Consider the following 20,480-nt stretch of genomic DNA (forward strand, 5'->3'; position numbering starts at 1 on the left):
AAATGAGATTGTATATCAAGTACCTGGTGAATTCTAAGCATTTAATCATTGGTTCTTGTTTCATGGAGTGATTTGATGGTTAGTTTATTTGCTACCCTGTCTTTATAATCCACTTTTCTCATTCTCTCTGAATACAAAACAAAAACAAAACAAACCTACCACATCAAAACCCTAAACTCTTGGGCCTCCAGTCATTCCTGGAGTTTACTCCATGGAGGCACTACTTTGGATTCTGATATTATGTCTTCACATTTTTTTCCTTCAGAATTCAAATATATTCCTTAACAGTAAGCACTGGACACCATGCTAAGGGTGCAGAGGTGGATACTCTTATGGTCTAGAAAACTTTTGACATACACACAAATACGCTGGTGCAGCATGGCATGGGTACCCAATAAGGAAAGACTCCTATGAAGTGAATAATTATTCCCCAGTCATGCAGCTTTGTCACTTTGGAGATTTGCTTCTCTTGGGTTTGCCTAAAGAAGGGCACACAGGGCCAGCAGTAGCCAGGAGGTGGGTTATGGGGGTCAAGTGAGATAGACCCTAAAAATAGGGTGAGAGTTTGACAGTCCAGAGAGGGGAAGAAAGGAGATGAGAAGAATGCTGTGAGAGGGGAATATGCCACAATTAGCAGTGAGACCCGATTAGACCAGGTGGGGACTTTGGGGCACTGAGAAGAGGTACATCTGAGGGTGGGGAGTCGGGTGGTCAGGGCCAGGAACTGTAGTAGGGCAACCCTGGCCTGTCAGGAGAGCCGAGCTTCAGCCCCATGACCTCCGGCCAGCTGTTGAATCTTTCTGGATCTCTCTTTAGTAGAATCTGGATGATAACACATCTGTCTCACCTCCCTCACCGGCTTGTTTGAGATACAGGTAAAATAACAGAAGAAACAGGATGATGAGAATAATTGCTGTTCACATCTCTCTCTCAAGGATGCAGGGCAGAAAAAAGGAAGGAGGGTAGAAAGGGGAAAAAAGAGAGAGAAAATGAGAAAAAAAAGAAGACAGAAGGAAAAGGAAAGGGAGGCAGGCAGGTATCTGTGTTAGAGGGCAAGATGAATTCAAGAGGAGTAATGTTGTGAAAGCACAGGCGCTGGCAGCCTGGGCTGGAGGCCGGCAAGGCCCCCTCACCACGCCCCTGAGAGGCAGATAACCGGGCATTTAGGATACCCACCCAGGGCAGATCAGTCATAGCACTAACCTGAGGCATCTGTGATACAAGGAAATTGAAAACAAGATAAGACTTATATACAGGAGGTAGGGGGGAGAAAAAAATGGACAACAACCCTAAACTGCTTTGAAAATGTGTATATGCCATTTTCTAGGCTCTCAGATTGGGAGTGCTGTCAGTTCTTTGGCAAATCTTTCCTGTTTCCAGACACTTTTACTTTATATATGAGGAACAGGCTCAGAGAGGTTAAGTGATTTGCTCAAGATCACACAGCTGGTGTGAAGAAAAGCCATGACAGCAATTCTATGTTCAGTTTCCTTTTTTCCCCACTGGATATACTAAAGGTATGAAATGCAGAATTCTAAGTATTCCTGGGGACTGGGTTAGGGGGTAGGGCCGAGAGAAATGGTTTTCGTAGTGGCCTAACCTGGCTGTGTGTGAGATTCCAAAGCCAAAGTCACTTCTTTCTTCTCCTCTCTACAGCCTTGGTCTCTTTTCATGGAGTAGGCTTGACAGTCACTAAATAATTCTGTTTTCTCATTTCTCAGTTCCAAGAGCAGGTAGGTGCAAGCGGCCCACTTGAGCTCCAGACTCCAGCCATGTCCATATGTAGTTTCTGTAAAGCCAGGCCGACGATCCCTGGACACCCTCTCTTTTTATCTTGTTAACCCTGGTGGTACCAAGAGGCACCTGACATTCTGGGTATGCTAATAATTCGGTGCCAGCAAGTTTCTGTTATCCTCGAGTTGTAATGGTTAACTCGAATGGAATGCAAAACTTCTGGTTTGGAGCGGAGTTGGTTTTTAACTGTGAATTACTTGAGGGGTATGGAAAATGGGGAGTACATTTTGTGTTTTGTGGAAGATGGTTTATGAAAAAGCTCTTTTGGAGTCGGATTTCCTCTGAAAAATAGAAATCTACGGGACATGTGTAGTTGCGCCGGTGTCTACAGATTCACTGGGGGACTCTACCCTCTGTTAACTCTTGCCTTTAACACTTTTTCATTTAGAAAGCCAAGACTTGCTTGGGGATTAGAACAATGAGCTTATCATAATGCCGCTTTAACCAAAAGGTTTATTTCTGCGAGCCCTTCCTCTAGCCGCCCTCCATCCCACCCCTTGCAAGTCTGGGATTTTTTTCCCCTTAAGAGGAAGTGTGGAAATAGAGCCCGCCTGTTCATTTGCATCATTGCACATCACACGATATCTCTGCGACCATTATATTGTGTTCTCTCAATGGTGTTTGCTCTGAGGGTGGGACTCAAGGCTGTTTAGTGTCTCGTAAAACATTTACCAAAAGCACTGAGCCATGGTTTTGAAGGGCATTCCGTTGCCAGAGCGTGTGGGAGGAGAGAGCCAGCCGGGGAAAGAGCGCTCCAGGTGTTTGGCAGGTACTTGTTTCATAGTTCAGAATTTATACATGTTTAGAATTTCAGATTGCGTACCGATTCGGGTTCCCTTCTGCTGACGGGGCGGGAATGGTGAGGGGATGAAGGGGGCCAAGTGATTGCTTTGCAAACTCTCATTTTTTCCGTGGCCTGGAGTCCCCGGATAATTGTAATCTTCAGTTTCAATCAAATGTTGTTTTCAGTTTTACCAGGCGGAGGTGTGTGTCATGGAGAAGGAGGTAAAATCTGCCTGTGCTTGAGGTTTTCCAGGGGCCTGAATCAGAACTTAGCATTTGCTCTAGCAAAGAATTCGGAACCAGGTGTGGCGTTTCTAGGAGACGACGTGTAACCTTGTGATTTGCGCTTCATTATACCCCGTGACTCATTCCATGAAAAGCTTTCGCTAAATGGTGGCTCTGGTTGCTTGAAAATATTCTTAAACTTTCTTTCCTCCCCCATCCCCTACCCCGATTAAAGGTCAGCTTGAAAGACTGCTTCTTATCCTCAAATTTTGTTTTTAGAACGCAGTTGCTAGGAGTAACTTTATATACTGGTCATACATAGTTTTGGAGAAACTAATGACTCAGTATTTCTTCGGAATACTAAGTATTTCTATGCTAGCTTATTTTTTTTTCTTTTGTAGAAAATACGAGTGTATATGATAAAACTAGAGCCGTAATCAAATGTTTACATTTGATCAAGTGTAATAATGATATCCTGGACACAGATACCTGGAACTGTGTTATTAGTGGCTAAAACCCAAACAGGAGATAAGAAAACCTAGAAAAAGAATAGCTGCAAAAGATTTCTGTAATGGCCAGTTTCTGGAGAAAGAAGTTGTCTTTGCGGTGTAACAAGCATATGGAATCTTTAGTCTGTTTATCTTATGGTGGGAAACCTCAGCATGAAGAGGGAACTAAAGTTAAGATTAGACTGCAAGCATATTGATTATGAAAGAACGTGATTTGGGTACTCTTTTGACCAGTGACTCTGGCAGTAAGAAGCTGAGAGTCTTCTGACAAGTTCACAGTCATCGCAAAATGGCTGGAATAAATGATTGTTTCAAAATAAGAGGAAACTTCCTTCATGGGAAAAACAGCCCTGTGGTTTTGTGTATTTAGGCAAATGGGACCTAATCTAACAACTGTGGAGGGCCAAAGACATCCAGTTCACTTGAGGGAGAGCAGATTTAATTATTTTTATATGAATATCAGAAATTTGAATTTAGCATTGAGTCATTTCACTACCCTGACTACTGGAAGTTTATGTAACTTGCCACAATCAGATTAATATTTTTCTTACCTCTTCTAAAATTTCAAAACAGGGGTAAGAATACTTGCTCTCTACTTGTCTGTCTTGTAGATGCACCTCGATTGCTTAAGAGTCTGTCAAACTTTTGACCTTCAATGATACCTCATAAATCCAAAATAGACCCTGACCAGTGAAGGAAATCATGTGTTAATTCCACTGTCTCTGAAATAGACTGATACAGTTTTACCTTTGAAATTTTGTCAGAGGAACAGAAAGACTGGAAAAAATTCTAATAATAAATCACCTTTAGATACTTGTCATTCCCTGTTTCCCTTTATTTCACTGGGAAAATCCTATTAAGTGCAGTTCCTTTGTTTGGCTCTTTTTTTTTTTTTTTTTTTTTTTTTTGCGGTACGCGGGCCTCTCACTGTTGTGGCCTCTCCCGTTGCGGAGCACAGGCTCCGGACGCGCAGGCTCAGCGGCCATGGCTCACGGGCCCAGCCGCTCTGCGGCATGTGGGATCTTCCCGGACCGGGGCACGAACTCGTGTCCCCTGCATCGGCAGGCGGACTCTCAACCACTGCGCCACCAGGGAAGCCCCTGTTTGGCTTTTTAAAATTAGAAGTCCCAAAGATATGTATGGAATTGTAAGAAACTAAGGTCAGCAAAGGCTACATTTACATCTCTCATTAGGAGTTTTTGCAGTTACATGGTAGTTTGTTAATTGATCAACTCAGGCGTCAAATTAAACCCTGCGTACATTGGCCCCTGTCTCTGGCATTTTAAACTTTGCTGCTATTCCATGTGATATGTTAATAATGCTTCTATATCAGGCTGGCTTTATAAGGCGTATATTTGAGTAAAGTCTCTCTGCAAAGATTGTTGTCATCTGTTCCTTCTGTCCTTTAGACTGCAAGTTCTTGGTTTGTAATATGTCATAAAGGTGAAATCTCCAGGGACAATAATAGGCCCCAAATTAGGCGGTGGTTTGCAACATGCGGTAATGCCCAAGGAGTCATGGTTGTTTTGGCTTGCTTGGACAGAGCTGTCACCGGAAGGTGTGGGTGGGTGACACCCACCTTTTTGGGTGACCGTGCCAGGAAAGTCACATTCATGGGAACTTGGGATCAGAACTATGCAGGCAAACTAGAGGAATCATCATAAAGACCCAGGGTTATTTTGGTCTGGTTTTGTTTTGGTAAAAACTGAATTTGTATAGGTTAACCAAGCAACGATTAAAAATCCTTCACTGGTCTAGTAACTCAAGGTCTTGAGTTAAGGCAAAAGTCTTCACAGTAGTCAAAAAATTAATGCCATTATGTCCGTCCGGGCCTCACTCTGTGCCATTGGCTCTTGGTTTAGACATCTTTCAGTAGAATTCCTGTTTTCCCAGTGCACAATAAATTGGAACTCTTCTTTGTTCGCTAATGATCATTCACTCATTCAGCAAGTACTTACTGAGGTCTCATTCTAGGCTAGGTTCTTACCTCTCAGTTCTTAAATGTCCCTTCCTCAAGGTGACCTTCCCAGACCCCCTAAATTAGGTCCTATACCCCTGCCCCTTTAAGATAGTCATCACCCTTGTTTGATATCAATACTTGCCTCTTCTGCCAAAAAATAAGTCCCCCTTACATTATGGATTGTGAGTGTCTTATTCACCACTATATCTCCAGTGCTTAGCACATACTAGGCATTCTAAAGACAGGTACCAGATACATGACTAAATGAGTGAAAGAAAGCAAATGATAAGAACCAGGAAGGTTAGCGACAGACATGTAACAATGAAAAATAGCCCCTGATAACAGGGAAGGGGCAAAAGTTACTGTCACCCAGTTTAGAAGCAATGGCCCCTGAAGCCATCATTTCCTCTCAGCTCAGCTCAACCATATAAGTTTCTAAGGATAGCCTTGGTTCACCAAGAAGAAGAATGTGCTCAGTAGCGTTTAAGATGATAGTCAGGACTACAAATCATTTTATAAAGATTTTCATCCAAGAAAGTCATAGTTTTCTTACTTAAATGGATACATTCAATTATTTGGAAATTTTAATATATGAGTAATATTTTATTCCTACAATTATGAGGTACCAGTGAATACATTTATCACTTACACAACATACAAGAAGAGCCTAGAAGAATGCATGAGAGAAAAACTTCCATGTAATGAAATTAAGTCAAGCAAGTGCTTTAGAAAATATTATTTCACATATTCAAGTATAACATAAAGGCAGTAAAATGAACAACTCTTAAGTGTACAGCTTGAATTTTTACATACACCTGTGTAACCACCAGTCTTAGTTCAAGGTACAGAACATTTTCAGTGTCCCAGAAGGCTCCTTTGTGCCTCTCCTCCCTGTCACCCACCCTGCTCCAGGTAACCATTATTCTGACTAATATCACCATACCTTAGCTGTTCTTGAACTTCATAAAAGTGGAATCATATGTATGTGCTCTTTTGTATCTGGCTTCTTTCACTCATCATTACTTTATGTAGCTATAATATATTCCTTCATTGCTGCATAGTATTTCTTTATAAGAATACACCACAATTTAATAAATTTGGTGGTGGGGGGGATTAAAAATATGACTCTATGAGCTGCAAATTATTCCCTGTGTGTGCCAGCCCTTTCAAATTAAATGATCTTATAAAAGGTGGGTTGGAAATGTTATCAACTGAAAGGGCGGAAGGAGAGAAGTCTTTCTGGGAGTGGATTTGCGAAGTACTCTGCACAGGCTGTTTGTTTAAGTGAAACCATCACCCTAGGAGGCGACTCCCACGGTTTGCAGATGAGGAAACTGAGCCTGAGAAAAGTTTCATGACTTCACAGTTGGTCTGAACTAACACGCAAGTGGTTAGTTACAGTAGAAAGCAATCCTGTCCTGGCAGAGACTATGCGAGGTGACTGCTGAAGCTGTGCTACCTCTTTAACAAAGACTCAGCTTTTATACAGTACTGCAGACCTGTGTGCCTCCTGCTGGAAAGCTGGCCATTGACCTGACTTTTCTTAGGTCATTTTCTCTGTCTTTCCCTTCAAAGTTTGTTTTGTTTTGAAAACAAGCAAACTTTTCTTTATGAATAAATTTTTGTGGCTTATGAATTTTTTTTTTAGTTGCTCGTGGTATAATCTAAAATCTAATCGTGGTATAATATAAAATCTAATTAGCAACTATTGAGGTGTTTTTTTTTTTTTTTTTATTTTGGCTGTGCCACACCCTGGCCATGGCAGTGAAAGCACCAAATCCTAGCCAGTAGACCACCAGGGAACTCCTTAAGATCAGGTTTCAATATCAATGCATAAAGAAATGTTCAATCACCATAAGAAAGGATGGGTGAATTTCAAGTCAGAATTGCTGAGAAATTTCCTGGGAGGCAAAAGTCACATCTTTCGATGTGGGGTTTGAAGTGTTTTAAATCCTAACTCCCAGAAGGGTCTATATGCTGAATTCTCTGACTCATCTGATCACCTTGGAAATGAACAAAATTTCTTAATTTCCTTTTCCTTACTACCTTTCTTGATTTTCCATCCTACAAGTATAGGCATTCACAAATGTTCCATTCTTGCTTCAAAATTTCTCAGAAACTTGCTTAGAATGTCCTTCAGTTAGACTAACAAAAGGGAGCATATACCCTTTAGATTTTTTTTTTTCTAGTTGGGAATAAAAGAGGTTATGTTTTTAATTTTGCATTAATATTGTAAGGCAGATCAGTGTGATCAGGTCATCATTTCAGTGAGGCCACAGATAAGCGTCCCCCTATGCCCAGTGGCAGACAAGAGAATACCCTGAGTGTCGCAATCAATTGTTTTAAGTCACTTCTAGAAAAAGCAAGAGATGCCCAGATTCTTTGCTTCAAAGGTATCATTATTTTCTCAGTTAGTAGAAATCCCCTTTCATACGGGATGCTTGAAAGCAGTCATTGAAGATTTGATTTGATTCTTTTTAACTTTATGAACAACCACAGGAACAATATCTTGTATTTGTATACTTTAAAAAAGTATTTTTATAGTTATCTTTTTTAAAAAGTTCTGAGATGTAACATATACCCATTTTGTATATGAGAAAGCAGAAATAGAGAACCTAAGGTCACACACCTTGTTAGGGAGAGAGGTGACATCCAGACTTTTGGCCTCCATGTTGCCAGCTCTTCCCACTGCCCACATTGCCACCCAAGCAGTGTCTGGTGAACTGCATCAGCCATTAAAAATAGCTCTCCTTCAAAACCATCTTTGGTCTGTGATGGCTTCTCAAATCATACCATTTGACTGTGCACTTACTATGTGTCAGGCATTGTACTGGCTACTATATGTATATTATCCCCAATTCTTGAAACAATCCTGTAAGCTAGGAATCATTAACCCCCTTTACAATTGGGGGAACTGAGTCACTGAGAGCTCAAGAGCCTTGAATAAACCCACATCATTTAGTAAATGCTGGAATCTGCCTTCACACTCAGATTAGTTTGACCCCGAAGTCCATTCAGTCTCCCCACGCCATCCTGCCTCTCATCAGTAGATAGTGTCTTTCCATTATCTTATCAATTACAATTGAGGCAAGTGCAGGAGCCCTAAAACAAGTTGTTGACAAGCCTTAACTCACCTCAACACATCTTCCTGACAAATGGGCATTTTCTTTAGAACTTAACAAAGACATGTACTGGGTTGTATTCAGTTAAAAAAAATTTTTTTTAACTCTTGGAGCCATAGGAAAACTAGATTTGGTCGCCATGTGGTCAAGTGTTGAGTGCAGAGGGTCCTCTCTTCGTCAGTGAGACTGGGGGACCCCTGATGGGGATGCTGGAAGAAAGCGTAGCTCTTTGAAAAGGTGATTGGGTCCAGGTGATTCTCAAGATCTCTCTAACTCTCAAGATTGTTGTGTTCTAAAAAAACAGTTCCATGATGGAAAATTGGAGAGAAGTGTTCAAAGCCACTGCTTATTTCTCTCCATCAGAGTTATTGTTTTCCTTCGCCAAACAGCCACGTCTTGAAGTGGAATCAAGTGGTTTCCAGCACCCGAGACAACTATAATGTGGCTGCAGATAGGATGGTCTCAAAGAAACTGAGTCAGCCAGAAAGGTACCTTGGATGCCAGTTGGGTACAAAAAAAACACCGTCATGAGGTTGACTACATATTGGCCTTGTCCTGTGTGATAAAATCAGAGCCAGCCAGCAGCTGAGCGTTCTGATCTTCCCAGTACAGTGGCTTTCTCTGTACGGCACTTTTACTTTTTCGGCAAATTTACCAACCTTCTGGCAGTTACTGTTAGGATTAATTGAGATAACATGCAGTATATGGAAGTATCTGGCACATCATGGGTGATCTTAGTTTGCCTTCCTCTCAAACAGGATTTCCTGGAAGGAAGTTGGCACATGTGAATGGACCTGGACTCTTACTTAATAGTGAATTCAGTGGATTGGACATTGTCACATAGACTTTCTTCCCCCTTAAGGATTGTGAAACCTCACCATTTAAATTCCCCATTGTTGAAGTGAGCACGATCTCTGTGTCAATCACAAATGCAAACTTTGAGTAGAAACAAAACAAAGGCTTTTATTCTACTCCTCTAATTAAGTGGCTTCTTATTGTAAAGCTGTAAGAAATGCCCACTCTTTCATTTTTTTTTTTTTTTTTGGTTGGGGGGTTACGCGGACCTCTCACTGTTGTGGCCTCTCCCGTTGCGGAGCACAGGCTCCAGACGCGCAGGCTCAGCGGCCATGGCTCACGGGCCCAGCCGCTCCACGGCATGTGAGATCTTCCCGGACCAGGGCACGAACCCGTGTCCCCTGCATCGGCAGGCGGACTCTCAACCACTGCGCCACCAGGGAAGCCCTCTTTCATTTTTTAATAACAAATAGTAGAGTAGTTCATAGGCACAGTCCCTGCTGTTGTTTGAATAGATATGTCAGAGAGAGTAAGATCATATAATGAGGGTGTTAAACAGGGCATCTGCACACATCACAAATGATTGAATATAATCCCGTTCATAAAATGATAAGGGCTTCACTTGCTACATAATAGGATAGCTGTTTTCATTGGAATTTTTTTTTTTATTTATTTTATTTTATTTTTTTTGCGGTACGTGGGCCTCTCACTGTTGTGGCCTCTCCCGTTGCGGAGCACGGGCTCCGGACGCGCAGGCTCAGCGGCCATGGCTCACGGGCCCAGCCGCCCCGCGGCATGTGGGATCTTCCCGGAGCGGGGCACGAACCCGTGTCCGCTGCGTCGGCAGGCAGACTCTCAACCACTGTGCCACCAGGGAAGCCCTCATTGGAATTTTTAAATGAAATATTTTGTAGAAGATGTCAGGCTCTGAGGAATTGGGGTGCTATAGAAAGAACACTGACCAGGAATCAAGGAATTGATTTATGCCTGGGCCTTCTTCCAACTCATCTGTGACTTAGAGAAATTTCTCCGTGCTTCTGGCTGCTATCTTATCTGTGTACTGTCACATTGTATGCCTCTCAGGAGCATTCTGCTGTTTGTGCAGTAAAAGTTTTGTTTTGCTTTTAATTCTAGGGAATGACACTGATTTGGATATTGTACTGTTATTCTATAGAAAAAAAATTAAATATCAGAAGATTCTGGCCTATGAAATTTAGTCCAACCCATCTTTGTCTTTGCCATAAGAAAAATTAAGGAATAAAGCAGAAACTAACACACCATTGTAAAGCAATTATACTGCAATAAAGATGTTTAAAAAAAAAGAAAAATTAAGGCATCTTCTTATTCTTAAAAGTAAAAAAAACAACAAACAACCTTTTTCATTTTTATAATTTGCCTTCAGAAGTTGACTGTCCTTTGCCCTCCCTAAGCACTTCTTTGGTAAAAAACCTGCCACATACAGAATATTTCACAAATGGCTTATTTCTGGGCCACGTAAAATTGGTGACCAAAATAAGAAATTTGAGTGGAATGTGAACAAATTAAGTTAATAGTGATAATTTTTGATGGGGAAGGATTTTCAACACAAAGAAGTCATTCAGTATTTTATTAATTCAGTATTCTATTCACAGGGTCTTATCATGGAATCTGAGAAGTAAAACAACAAAAAAGTAGAAAGGAACAGTCTAATTCACAAAAGAGAAATACTGTTGTATAACATAAGGAAGAAAGTCAGTTTTGCAAATAACCTGCAAATTAGAACAACAGGGAGGTACCATTTTCCTGCCATGAAAGCCAACTTCCTTATGTATGTCTGCTGGCCATGCATATTGGTATGACCTAGTAGGGAAAACAGTTTGGCAATATATATCAAGAACTTTAGAAATGCTTAATCCAGTAATCCCATGGATGGGATTCTGTTTGAAAGAAATAATGTAGAAGAATGTAGAGGAACACCACTGAAGAATCAAACACCCAAATTCCCACCCATGATGAGAGAGAGGGTTTACAATTTTATATTTAATTATCCATATTTCCATATCCTATCCTCTTTCTTCCCTATGGCCTTTAATAAGAAATCATCTACCCCAGTGTGTGTGCGTGCGCACACGTGCACGCGTGTGTGATGTTTCTGTGTTTTCCATGGTGAACACTGATTTTTTTTGTATAATCAGAAGAAGCATATGAAAATGTTATTTCTAAAGATCACTGAAATTCAAAGTCTCCTGCTGCCCGAGCCACAAGATAAAGAGAGTAAACAGTGTCCAAGGTGATGGAAGCAGAAAGCAGTGACCATGGGAAGAAGCTTTTTGACCTTCCAACTGTATGCTGCTAGTAAGAACTCTTGCACCCTCTGAGTCTTTTCAGAATGCCCAGGACTGGTGTTACTTGTGCCCACAGCTCTCCTCCACTGCCTCCTCCCCAAAATGCGAGTATGCAGTTCACCTTTCATGAATGATCTTCTTCCGTGATCTGGAGGAAACCTTCTCCTTCCAATTCCTGTCACCCACTGCTGGCCATCAGCAGCCACCAAAACCTCTGCAGACCTCACCTCTATGTAGCTTCCCTCTACCTTGAGACCACGTTGTAGGGAGGATTCCCCTGCCCAGTGCAGACTCATCATACTTCTATTGCATTTGTTGTTCTCTCTCAGCTTTGGGTTCCGATTTCAAGTCTTTGTAGTTCTTGTTTCAAAGACAGGGAGTGAAAGAAGAGGGAAGATACAAAGGTCAGATTTTAGTCACCGGTTCTGAGCCTGTGATGCAACACTGCCCTACGTCTGTTCAGGCTTAACAAATTCAACTGTTTTCAAGTTCTATATCGTTGAACAGTGACTGGTTCACACAGTCATTAATCTCCCTCCCTGCCTCTCCTCCGCCGCCCCCGACCCCCATCAGAGGGATGGGAAAAACATGCGCTAAGCCAGGGCATTTATTTCTCAACAACACTTGGAGAGTCCTGTCCACTTCCTCATTCATACTTGACTTCTCAATTCAGACCAGGCTCATTCATTGAATGAAGTTCTGTACTCTTTTCTGAACAGAGTAAGGAGGACCAATCAAACAAATATCCTCTGGGAAATAACGTCAACATGATTACAATACAACAGGCGATTTGTCCATTTCGGCAGACCCACCCTAGAAGGCAGGCAGGCAGGCAGACCTGCTTCAGACATACCCAAAACAGCTAAAAATGCCCAAACTTGACCTTTGTGTGTATTCATTCTGGTGAGCTGACAGGCCAGAATCAGGGGGTTTTGCTGCAGACTGTGTTAATGCCTAAGACTGCCTGGATGGGAAATTGAGCTGGGGGAAGCAGGAGATGGGGGAAAGAATATGTATGTGTGCTGGGGCTTGTGGTGGACGTGTGTGTGTAATTGGTGGAAGTGGTTTTGTGGTTACTTAATATTGGTGTCAGGAAGGGAATTCTGCCTCTAGAAACGAAGAAGTAAAAGACTAAAGTAACATCACTTGAGCTACTGAGCTTCATTTGACTCTCATCTGAACCTTTATTGAACCTTGAAAAAGATGACCTCAAATATTCATAGTGCATTAAATGATATTGGTGCCTTCTGCTCACCACTTGAATGGAAACGGTGTTGATTAGCTCCTTGCCCTCTACCAGACTGGATAAAACATTTCTAAGACTTACTAATCTGCCCCAAATCTCTTATTCTTCTGTCTGGGGGCTACCCTATGAATCTAGACCTGTGTGTCCAATACAGTAGCTAATAGCCACATGCAATGCAACTATTTAAGTTTAATTAATTAAATGTAAATAAATTAGGTCCTTGTTTGTACCAATACATTTCAAATGCTTAATAGCACTTGCTTGGTAGCCACTGTATTAGACAGTGCAGATATAGAATGTTTCCCTCATCACAGAAAATTCTGTTGGACAGCACTGATCAAGATAACCTGTTCAGGGGCTTCCCGGATGGCGCAGTGGTTGAGAGTCCACCTGCTGATGCAGGGGACACGGGTTCGTGCCCCGGTCCGGGAAGATCCCACATGCCACGGAGCGGCTAGGCCCGTGAGCCATGGCTGCTGAGCCTGCATGTCCGGAGCCTGTGCTCCGCAACGGGAGAGGCCACGACAGTGAGAAGTCCGCATACCACCAAAAAAATAAAAAAGATAACCTGTTCAGGATCTGAGAGTATGAAGTAAAGGCTGTGCATCCCTCTACCCTCTGAGATTAGAACCATAAGCAACAGAACTCCTGGATTTGTTTTATATGCCACCCTTATTTCTGTTTTCCACATCTTCTTTGCCATACAACCTTCACTATAACTTTTATCTTCATGTTATATGAGATATGTATGGCCTTGGGTTGCAACGATCAAGTTCAAGTTTTGATTATGCTCAAATTAAGACCAGGAGTATTTCCCTGTTTTTATTTTACTCTTCATCATAAATGAAACCATCATCTAATCTCCTGTGCACATTTGGGCTCCAAATTAAACCTTCAGTCACCTGGAGCTTTTGTTTTATATTACTACTATTTTTGTGACATTGTGGAATTCAATGAAAAACATAATTGTTCCAGAGCCCAGTTTAAATACATATTCCCCTTGCAGACATTTCTTCAAAAACTTAGAACTTGAAATTCATCAACAAGTGAAACCTGAATAAGAGACATGACATAGACCAAAGAATAGACCACAGGCCCATAGTCTACGTTTTCTGTAATGGATTTATTACTAAAAAGTTGTGGTTAAAGGGAAATCTAGCAAACCAATCGAGTTTTCAATGTGTTGAGGAAGCAGAAGAGAGTAGATCATTTTGGGGGTAGATCATTTTGTAAAGAAAAAAATTATTTTGTTACATGACCTAAATCACCTTCTAATTCATCTGTTTGGTAAATTCAGATGCCCATGTGTTGTGTGGTTATCTCAGTAAGGCTTATACCTACATAACCAGTCTGTTTGGACCTCAGACCAGTTCATTAAATACAAAATTAAGTCGAGTTGTTTAGGATCAAATAGATGAAAATGTTACTGGTTTTATATTTATTTATTTTTGTTTGGCTGAGCCACGCAGCATGCAGGATCTTAGTTCCCCGACCAGGGATTGAACTCCTGCCCCCTACAGTGGAAGCGCAGAGTCTTACTGGTTGTATTTTTTAAATGCCACACCTTATGTGTTGGAATTGTTTGGGCCTGGCTGTGGGTTTTTCCTAAAGGTGTTTTAGGAATTCTTTATATACAGAGTGTTTCTTCATAGTTATAATTATATTACTATGGAGTTTGCAAAAGAGACATTCACTGAATGAATCAATGAATGACAAGGCTATCTTTATTTAATATGACTAACCCAGTAATTCTAAGACCTGTAGTCATGACTTGGGTGTTTCTAATTCATTCAAAGGAGTCATAAGAATTTTTAAAATTCTAGTAACAAATCGAACTTAGATTCACTTTAATTTAATTTATTTTTTTTAAGTTTAAAAAAATTTTTATTCATTTTATTTGTTTATTTTTGGCTGCGTTGGGTCTTCATTGCTGTGCACGGGCTTTCTCTAGTTGCGGTGAGCAGGGGATACTCTTCGTTGTGGTGCGCGGCTTCTCATTGTGGTGGCTTCCCTTGTTGTAGAGCACAGGCTCCAGGCACACAGGCTTCAGTAGTTGTGGCTTGTGGGTTCAGTAGTTGTGGCACATGGGCTTAGTTGCTCCGTGGCATGTGGGATCTTCCGGGACCAGGGCTCAAACCCGTGTCCCCTGCATTGGCAAGTGGACTCCCAACCACTGCATCACCAGGGAAGCCCCACTTTAATTTTAAAAAGGAAATCTAGGGGAATTCCCTGGTGGTCCAATGGTTAGGACTGTTTCACTGCGTGGCCTGGGTTCAATCCCTGGTCGGGGAAGTAAGATACTGCAAGCTGTGCAGCATGGCTAAATAAATAAATAAACAAACAAACAAACAAATCAGTCTTTTAATGAAAGAAGTATGCTGTTTCATCAATTACAGAATGTAATAATTTCAAACATTTGAAATTAGCCCTTTGATTTTTGTAGTCTTAATATGCGTTTACTAATTGGTTTCAAAAAAATTCAGAAATTTTCTAACATACATTGAAATTTAGAGGGAATAAATATAATAAATTCCAGTATACCTGTCTCTCAGATTTAATAGCTTTTAAGTTTTTGCTTCAGTGTCATCTATCCTTTCCTCCTTTGTTTAAGTCATTTAAAGCAAATAAAAATATCATATTATTTTCATTTCTAGTATTTTAACATGCATCTTTAAAAATATGGAGATATTTTTATTTAACCACAATGTCATGATCATACCCAACAAAATTAACAGTAGTGCCTTGTGATGCCTTGTGATCGTCTAATACCCAGTTCACATATACATTTCCCAGTTGTCTTTTTTTTGTTTTCTAATGCCCCTCCCTTTTAAAATTTAACCTTTCTAAAATTGAGGTATAGTTAATATAAAATGTGTTAGTTTCAGGTGTACAGCAAAATGATTTAGTTATACGTACACACATATATATGTATACATGTATACCTTTTCAGATATATATATGTATATATAAAGGTATATATAAAGGTGTCTATATATAAAGGTGTGTGTGTGTGTGTATATACACACACACACACTTTTTCAGATTCTTCTCCATTAGAATGTTACAAGATACTGAGTATAGTTCCCTGTGCTATGGAGTAGGTCCTTGTTGTTTATCTATTTGATGTAGAGTATATGTTATATATATATATGTTAATCCCCAAATCCTAATTTATCTCCCCCACTCCTCCATCCCCTTTGGTAACCATAAGTTTGTTTTCTATGTCTGTGAGTCTATTTCTGTTTTGTAATAAGTTCATTTGCATCATTTTTATAGATTCCACATATAAGTGATATCACATCAGTAGAGCAGGTGGGTAACCCCATCATCAGGGGACTGTACGGGGGGGGGGGGTGGTGGCTCTGGGCCTGGTCCCGCCATGGAGGAGGTGGATTAGTAGTGCTTCCCCAGAGTGCTCATGTTTGTTATGGGATTCAAGACTTCGCATTGCCGTATATACCTGTCTTTCATCAGCTGTCAGCTATGCAGGTTGTTTGCAAAGTTGAACTGTGTCTCTTGGTGATGTTAGGAGCTTGCTTTTGTTTTTTTAGTCTAAAAATAGAAATGAATGTATACTTCCATCTTTTGTCAGTTTCCCTTTTTGTTATACTCATGCCAAACTCAGGCTTTTTTTTTTTTTCTTTTTAACTGTTTACTTCAAAGTAAATAAACTCAAATAATTTGAAAAATTATGTGCTCTAGTTGTCTTAATAATTTCTTTTTACAGTTGGTTTCTTCATTAAGGCTTTGAACAAGGCCCCCAGAGAATGCTTAAGTCTTTTTTCACCAACATTTTATTATTTTATTATAATAATTTCAAACATACAGCAAATTTGGATCTTACAATGAACACCCACATACCCAAAACTTAAATTCTGCCATTAGCATTTGCTATACTTGCTTTATCATTATCTACCCCTTAATCCATTCCTCAATCCATATATTCATTATATTTTTTTGATGGCCTTCAAAAACAAAGTGCTGAACTTTGGGATACTTACCCTGAAATATTTCATTAACTAAAGTTCAATATTTGTTTATAGTTTTTTTTTTTTTTTTTTTTTTGCGGTACGCGGGCCTCTCACTGTTGTGGCCTCTCCCGTTGCGGAGCACAGGCTCCGGACGTGCAGGTTCAGCGGCCATGGCTCACAGGCCCAGCCGCTCCGCAGCATGTGGGATCTTCCCAGACCGGGGCACGAACCCGTGTCCCCTGCATTGGCAGGCGGACTCTCAACCACTGCGCCACCAGGGAAGCCCTGTTTATAGTTTTTTAAGATAAAATTTGCATAAAATGAAATGCACTCATCTTAGGTGTATATGTACTGAGCTTTAACAGAGGCATACCCTGGTGTAACCCAAACCTCAGTCATGATAAAGACATTATCATCACTCCAGAAAGTTCTCTTCATGCCCCCTCCAAGTCAATACCTGCCCCTACCCCTATCTCCCAGAGTCAACCGCTGATGTTATTTTTCCTACCACATATTAGTTTTGCCTGTTTTCGAATTTCATATAAATGGAGTTTACTCAGCATGTACTCTTCTGTGTAAGACTCCTTTTACTCAGCATGTTTTCTGCTAATGATCTATGCTAATAAGCTAGTGAGCCATGACATTGCATGTATCTGATTTTAATGAGCAATATTCCATTGTATGACTTTATCACAGTTTGTTTATCCATTCTCCTATTCTCAGCAGATTCTTTTTTTTTTTTTTTTTTGGCCGCACAGTATGTGGGATCTTAGTACCCCAACCAGGGATCGAACCCACGTCCCCTGCTTTGGAAGGCAGATTCTTAACCACTGGCCGACCAGAGAAGTCCCACAATTTATTATTAATCTTAAAAAATATTTTATTTATTTATTTATTTGTTTTCCTCTTTTTTTGGCTGATCAGGTCTTAATTGTGGCACATGGGATCTTTGTTGAGACATGAGGGATCTTTTTCCTTACGTTGTGTGATCTGCTCGGGTTTCTCTCTAGTTGCGGTGTGCAGGCTTCCCTCTAGTTGTGGTGTGAGGGTTTTCTCTCTCTCAGGTTGAGGCGTGAGCTCAGTAGTTGTGGCACATGGGCTTAGTTGCCCCGTGGCATGTGGGATCTTAGCTCCCCGACCAGGGATCGAACCCGCGTCCCCTGCATTGGAAGGTGGATTCTTAACCACTGGACCACCAGGGAAGTTCCATAATTTATTATTAATCTTCATTATTATGATGTTAAGGACTTCACCTAAGTGGGAAAACTCACAGTGTTCAATCTAGAAGAGCATTCCCATGAAAATGCAGTGTTTTGCCAATAAATTGGAGCTTTGAAGAGATGTGGTTGTAAAGACACTAGTGGGCTTTTGAGCTACAGGAAAATAACTATCACAGTGCCACTTGACTTGTGAATTGATCTGGAGTCAATCATAAAGTGAATTTTACATGAACTTTGGGTTGGGAGAAAAGAAATCTGACCTTTAGTGCTAGCCCTACCACTAATTAGTTAACTTTGTCACCTTGAGAAATAATCCAGTCACCAAAAGGAAATGAGGGGTTGAGCGAGATGATCTCTAAGGTGTGGTTCACGTCATTAACCATTTCTCAAATATGTGCTAAGCTTTGAGGGCACAGTTAGGAATAAGACATATCTTTTGGTCTTCTTGCTGTTCACAATGTAGGAGTGCCAAATGGTGTTCTCCAGCTGTAAAGTGTCTGTGATACTGCTGATTCATTGTGTACCTCCTTTTGAGCAAAGCACAATATAGTCAATGGATGAATAAGTGAATTGAATGAATTAATGAATAGAAGCAAAACCCCCAACATCAAGAACACTGTAATGTAGCTAAGGTTACTGATAGGTCTACAACCAGTTGTAATATAAGCAGAATATGCTGTCTGCTATAATAAAGACTCTGTGCTTGGGGAACAGTGGAGGAATGACTGAATAAGATGTGATTCTGAAGTAGTAACTGCTTCCTCATAGAGTCTTTAGGAAAAGAAAGTCTAAACAGTAAGTCACATTTCTGATGTAGGAAAACTTCTCCATGTATGTATTTCCATGTACCTGAAAATGTAAATAAATGATACATTTTGGAATCTAAAAGCCCTGTTGGTAGAGTATAAGATCCATATGCTGTAGATCTTAAATTTCACCCTTTTTGATTTATTTTTTAATGAATGTGTGAAGTTTCGTTTTTCTGTCTGAGGTAGCCTTTCTCCCTAATTTTTGCATTTCAGTCCCCTCCCGCATTTATGTATTCATTTAACAGGTATTTATTAAGTACCTATTATTAACATGAGGCGTGAGGTGGTAATACCACAGGGAGGTATAAACTAACTGAGTAAGACTTATCTGAAGCTGACTGTAAGATCTGCTCCAGTTTGTAAAGGTACCAAATCACAGTCACATTTATACGTTGTGTTAGAAATGAAAACCTCTGTGTGTGTGTATGTGTGTGTGCGCCCGTGCGCACGCCTTATGTTTCCTAGCAAGTAGAAGCTATTGTATCAACTGTCATACTTAACAGTTTTTAATAGAATGCTATACTATAGTTTGCTTTCCAAGGATCCCTAAGGGGAATTTCTAGATTTACCAGTAATTTAAGCATTTTTCATGAAAAGGAATTTAAAGAAGCATCAATTTTAGGTAACTGGTATCCTGGGATATGTATTACTAGAAAGTTCACTGATGATATGTGGCCCAAATCAATTGTGTATTCACCAGACTAAGTAAAACCAGCTTGCTCAATAAAGTAAGTTCAAATTGTAAATGGACAATAGAGTTTTGAAGGTAGGCTGGTAACAGCTCGACATTTATCTCTTTCTAGAGTTAGAGAAATTTTTAAAAACAATAAGCATTTACAATTTATCATATAAAATGAAGGAAACTTCTTTTGAATTTATATATATTTCTCTGAGTTTTCACCAGTTTTTAAATAGTCATGTATTTGCACACGTGGTAGGATATTAGAAGGATACCAATTTTTGGATTAAAGACACAGAGATGAGGGGCTATCTTTATAGTGGAGACAGAACAAACTTAGATTGGGGTTTGCTGTGCCACTTATTTGCTGTGTAGTGAATTCCTTTACCTCTACATTTCTCCATTTCTGGTGCTGAAATTGGAAATGGTACTACTGTCTAGGGTGGTTGCAAATGTTAGAGATGATGTATGTAAAGTGCTTAGTACAAACTGATATGCAGTAAAGACTTCAGAACTGATGGCTTTAATTATCTGCTCGTGGAGAAGAAAGAATGGAAGTACCCGGGGCATTGTTAGTGGCCATTTTGGTTATAGCCCAAGCTGCCCAGGACAATTGTGATGGTTAGATAAAGAGTTTGTTTGGATGTCTGTATGGATGAGTGGTTTTTACCTTGGCTACATATTAGAATCACCAGAAGGAGCTTTTTAAAAACTACCAAGGCCCAGGACCCTCCACAAATTCCAGGTTTTTTTTTTTTTTTTTAAGATCTCTAGCCAAGGTTGTTCAGCCAAGGCTGATGTATAATAGTTTAGACCAAATGACAGTTTAGAAGCCGTCGTTTCTGCTGATAGCCTTGCTTTGCACTATAGATAAACAGGTTTATGAGTGAACCACTGCTTAGCCCACACAGGTGCTGATCTGGTTTAACCCTGGTCAAAACTTCTCTTACAGATTTTCTATAGTTTGCTGTAAAAGTTACCTCCCAACAGGTTTTGTTCTTTATTCTTATCTGCCCTCTCTTTTTTTTTTTTTTCCTAAGAGG

At 40.4% G+C, this 20,480-nt stretch overlaps 1 protein-coding gene across 5 annotated transcripts in view; it reads left to right on the forward strand.

Annotated features, from left to right (window-relative positions):
- Window positions 1-20,480, forward strand: part of RBM47 (RNA binding motif protein 47) — a 172,495-nt gene that overhangs the window by 80,915 nt on the left and 71,100 nt on the right. For 2 of the 5 annotated variants that reach the window (XM_081251243.1, XM_081251248.1), the window contains exon 1: window positions 2,347-2,563. The exons of the other annotated variants lie outside the window; for them this stretch is intronic. The gene's annotated coding sequence lies outside the window, so the exon portion shown is untranslated. Of the gene's footprint in view, window positions 1-2,346; window positions 2,564-20,480 lie in introns of those variants that run through there. 5 annotated transcript variants of the gene reach the window in all.

Source organism: Mesoplodon bidens, assembly GCF_964165515.1.
Source record: "Mesoplodon bidens genome assembly, chromosome: 1".
Taxonomy (NCBI): Eukaryota; Metazoa; Chordata; class Mammalia; order Artiodactyla; family Ziphiidae; genus Mesoplodon; species Mesoplodon bidens.